The sequence below is a fragment of the Arachis duranensis genome, chromosome 3 (genome assembly GCF_000817695.3).
Source record: "Arachis duranensis cultivar V14167 chromosome 3, aradu.V14167.gnm2.J7QH, whole genome shotgun sequence".
Classification (NCBI taxonomy): domain Eukaryota; kingdom Viridiplantae; phylum Streptophyta; class Magnoliopsida; order Fabales; family Fabaceae; genus Arachis; species Arachis duranensis.
This window is the reverse complement of record NC_029774.3, coordinates 31,653,841-31,659,279: the sequence shown is the minus strand read 5'-3', so window position 1 is coordinate 31,659,279 and position 5,439 is coordinate 31,653,841.

Here is a 5,439-nt window from a genome sequence, read left to right as displayed (position 1 = left end):
AATATTAAATTTTTCGGTACTTTTAAAAATTTTGAAAATGAAACAATTTATATATTTTAATATTAAATATATAATGTGCGGGTGTTCTTAAAATTTTAAAAAACATAATAAAATATGATAATGGAGTGTTATGCCAAAATTTAGAAATTATTTTTAATATGAAAAGAGAGATGGTGTTTTAGTTGAATATTGATATTTGAAGTGTTTTACCCACGTGTCCAACATGCCTTCACGTGTTGGGCAGAATGCTATCATATTGCAACACGTCCTTTACGTGTTGATTTTTCACCTAAATTTCATTCATCTGTAATTACACCAAATACTCCCATTTTTAACAAAAAACACCAAATTTTTTTTCATATAAAAAAAATTAGCAGCCAAAATTTGATTAATATTTAAAAGAAATATATATATGTTTTTTGTTTTGTTGTTTGAGAAAAACATGCATGGGGAATAGAGAAAGGAGTGGCACTGTACATTTTGAAAGGGGTGAATGACTAGACTAGATTGATTAGTAGGTTCAACGATATTATTGGATTGCTTTTGGGAGCAAGCGGGGACCCTGCAATGTTTGTTTATTTGGATGGTGCTTGCCATTAGCGAATAAAGCCTTCAAATGGGATTATCTTTTTCTAACTTTTTTCATTTGGGAAAATCACAGTAAGGTATCGTTATAGCTAATTCAAGTTACTTTTTATCTTTATTTTCTGCTTGTGGGACATGGATCAAAATGACAAATTCCTTCGTGCACTGTTTTGTTTTCGTTAATTAAAACTACTAGTAAAAACTAGGAAGAGACATCTTCAATACTAGCGGGGCAAGACTTCATTGCTTCGGGCTACGGATTCAATAATTAGCTGGATAATGGTATTTACTGGACTTTGCCTATTGTAAATATAGATTATGAAAACTGAGTCAAGTCATTGAATTGATAGAATTAAACATTTAAAAGTTTAACTGAGATTAAATTAATATTAAATTAGATGTAATAAAATAATATATTTATATATATAAAATATATAAATATTTAAATTTAATTTTTATTTATTATAATATTTTTAAATATTAAAAACTATTTTACTAAACACACTTGTTTGTGCGATTAACTTCTAAAAATCAAATCGATTCAATTAATTAACTAATTTTTTTGCTGATTTTTTTATTTTATTTTAAAACAGACCAACCAAGTAGCAGGTTCTTAATTAATCGAGTTTGATATTTAAAACCAAGCTATAAATTCATCTCTTCAAACTAGTGAAGCTCATGATTATCAAAACTACTCACGAACGACTATTAATTTTCCTTCGGTAGAGAATTTCCTTACAAAGGGTTCTCTACCAAGTAAAAATGTAAATCCCGTGATTACGGGAAAAAAAAAAAACCATGACTATTGACTAATTATAAGTTCTCGATGTCAAACCATTTATAATTAATCACGAACGGAAATTCGTCCATTTTATCCATGTTCTTGTACGGGAATAATAAAGACATAAAGGCCCAATGCATGGCTCTTTTTTCTCTTTTTAAATTGAATGGAAAAACAAAATTTCTGAATTAATTAAGTAAGGTGGGTAAATCTAGTGGCCTATAGATACTTATCCATCCCATTTATAAAACTTGTCTCAAACGCTTCAATTTATAGTAGCAATTTTATAGGTAGCAACTAATTATGGTGTATGATGCATGGGCGTAAAAGGGTGAGATGTGATCATGGTTTTCGTCAGTAACTTGTAATCCTGGATACAAGTGCCAATGTGTCATAATATATAATGATCGGGCTTTATTTCCCTTTCGGAATTATGTTCTACAGGATAAATTTTATGGCCAATTATCTGGTGCCTGTAATTTTGGTGTCGAAATTGTCGAAGTTACTTTTTATGGTAAGTTTTAAATATTAAAAAATAATTTATTTTTATATTTTTTAATTTAAACATTAAATTTTATTTCATTTTAATAAGTTAGACAAATATATATAGACACCATAGCATGCACCAAATTTTATAACATGTTAATATCAGTAAGATTCGATATAATTTGTTCTTTTTATTCAATTATTTTAATTTAATAATTTAATAATATAATAACTAATTATTAATAAAAAATAATAAATTCTATTTATCCTCTAACATTTCCTTTTATAACAAGAAAAATAATAATCAATAATACAACACTAACGAATATAAAATCAACTACTCCTAGATGGACAATGATATATCACGTGTTGCTAGCGAATTATAACTCAAATAACATAGTTTTTTTATTCTCTTAGAAGTTTCAAATTCGAGTCTCACTCCTCAAAATGAAAAGCTTTCAGGATAAAAACAACATTAGTGATTCATTTGTATTAGATTCTATAAAAATAAAAAATTATACAATGACTAGGACAATTAACTTAAATAAAATAAGTAGAAATCAATTTTATCTGATTGCAACTTTTTAAATATCAAGACACACATATAATTTTTCACTTATTTATAAAAACTACTACTACCAGTAACAAATTAGAGGAGAACGTAACTGTTACGGATAACCACAATTTACGTGAAATAGTGTGCCAAACAAAAATTGCTATAAATAGTAGCGATTTCTGTATAATTAGAATTTATTATAAATCGCTACATGCAGTAGAAGACCGCCGCGGCGAGTTACGTTAAAATGGGACACATAGACTTGAGGTGTATTAACATATAGATTTAATGTGTTCTCTCAAAACTTTCAACATGTTTTCAGAAGTAACAATTCTAGTCAAGGTTTCATGTTTGAATATTGAATAATTATGTTGATAATGAATTTTGTGTTTCATGTTTATTGTGATATTTTTTTTGAAGGTAAAAAATATTTTATTTCATTAAAAAATCTAAAACTTGAAATTCAAAATATAAAAAAATAAAAAAGTCTCAAATTTAATAATACAAGAATACAAAGAGTAGTACTTTTTTGAGATGCAAAAAAATCTAAGAAAAAATAAAATAGATAGTGACGTTAGAAAGTAAAAATTGTAAGTAAATAAGAATTTTCTGATTTTCACTAATGCGAAATATTTTGTTAAGAGCAAATTTATTGGACGTTTTGTGAAAAAATATTGTGGATAGTATTTTTATCAAAAATATCTATAATTTTTTTTTCAATTTTTAGTTGGGTTATTCAATCACAACACAAAATAAAATTAAAAGAAATTCAATAAAACAAATTGAACTAACAAAATAATAACATCTAAACATATAAGAGATTTTTTTAAAATGGCTTTGATTTGGTTTAGTGTGTACAAAAATATAATTTTAAAAAATCTCTTATATGTTTAAATGTTATTTTGCTAGCTCAATTTATTTTATTTTGTTAAATTTTTTTAAGTTTTATTCTATGTTTATGATTGAATAACTCAACTAAAAATTAAAAAAAAAATTACAGATGCATTTTGATATTTAAAAAGTTACAATCAAATAAAATTGATCTTGCTTATTTTATTTAAGTGAATTGTTCTAATGACTAATTTGAGTTTATATAAAATATTTTTGTTATTTTTGTCACATTCGGTTATAATTTGATTGAATATAATTTGTCATTTAATGTTTGTTCAGTATATAATATCAACACGTTATACATAACAGAGTTTCTTTGTAATTTACCTTTTTTTTAAATAAAAACATGAATTACTTAAACAAATTTAGCTGACATAATATTTAATATTATTCTATTTTATAGAGACGTACCTTGACATCACAAAGTTAAGAAAAAAAAAATCCATCTTATATATATTTGAAAAAGCAACTCACCAGATATATTTTCTTCGATAAAGACTACTAGAAAATAATTTTGGGCACCTTAAAATTTTTGAAAAACAATAATCCAGAGTCCTGATAATTAGTTTATAAATTTGTAGGATGCATGTGGAAAAAAGTTTATTAAAGAATCACTACATTTTAAATGTAATGGAGGAGTTTGTCCTTTATATCATGAGAAAAATTTTAAATAGTCTTTAATAATTATTTCAAAAAACAACGAGATTTTTAAAAAAATATCTAATTTGACCGTCATTTTATTTTTATGAATCTAATTAATTTCTGTGTCAGTATTTTTTTTATTTTTTTTTTCATAGGGTCCCAGAAATTTTATTAAAAATTTCATAGTTCTTTTGAAATAATTGTCAAGAATCGAGTTGGATATTTACTCTTTTATCATTGTTTTGAGAAATAACTGTCCTCTCTAGTCTCTAGTACGGGAGGGAAGAAGGGAAATCCACCGAACGCAAACTCATTAAGAAGTGGACATCAAATCATGAATGTTTGAGCAAGAAAGGGCCCTGCAATATTCAACCAATTGCTTAATCAGTCTTTTCACGAGAGACAGACATGCGGTAGCTATTTCCACAGAGCCCCCGTGACCAAAAAACCTAATGCATATTACTTAATAGTTATTACTTTGTTCATCGCAATCACCTGCTATTGGTATAGTAGCGGTAATGCTATGCGTGTAAGTGTGTAACGTGAATGCTTTAATCAAATCTATTGAATTGTGCATTTAATTTCACTAGCTAGTGATGATAGAGGCTGATTTTTTTTTTATATTAAAAAAAATTGTGTGGTGTGTTTCAATATTTTAATATATGTGAGTTTTACTGGGTTTATTTTTTAGATATGAGAAATCTGTATATATTGTGCATTATTGTGGAAAATGTGGGTGTTAAATATGGATGTGGGAACAATTTTTTCTAAACGAAGAAATTGGACCATCTGATTTTTTTATAAAAAAAATTAAGCTTACTAATCGGATAGTCCGACGTGGAAGAGAAAATTTAAATTTAGGTGAAGGTAGGACGATCCGATTTTTATTCCTGACACCACAGTTGGCTAAAGCACTTATACACTCCATATTTACATCCTATATTATTCTCCCTTCCACATCTAAATTAAAAAATGGTTTTACTCTTGTATAGAATAACTTTTTAAGTTTTAAAAAATATAAAATGTCGGTATGTAAAAATAATTTTTAAATTTGTTAAATACAAAATGGCAATGCCGTATTCATTAAAAAATATATATATAATTTTTACAAAACGGCAGAATCATTTTACATGAAATAATTTTTTTAAATTGGAAATAGGAAAACGTCATTGACGTTTTGATGTTTTTTATTTTTTTTAATTAAAAAAAGTTAAAAACAGCAGTGACGTTTTGTATATTCCCACAACGATATTAAATATAATTTTTTAGACATTTTAATAGATTACACCAAGATTTAATATTAAAAAAAATTCGATGATAGACTCTCTTGTTGATGAATTACTTGGATAGAAAATTTGTTTTCAGAGGATTTCGGGAGAACTTTAATTTGGAATGGAAGAAACACTTTGATTCTATACCAAAAATATAATTTTATTGAGTATGAATAATTTTAAAATAACTTAAAATATAATTAAAAAATAAAATTCTTTCGATAAAT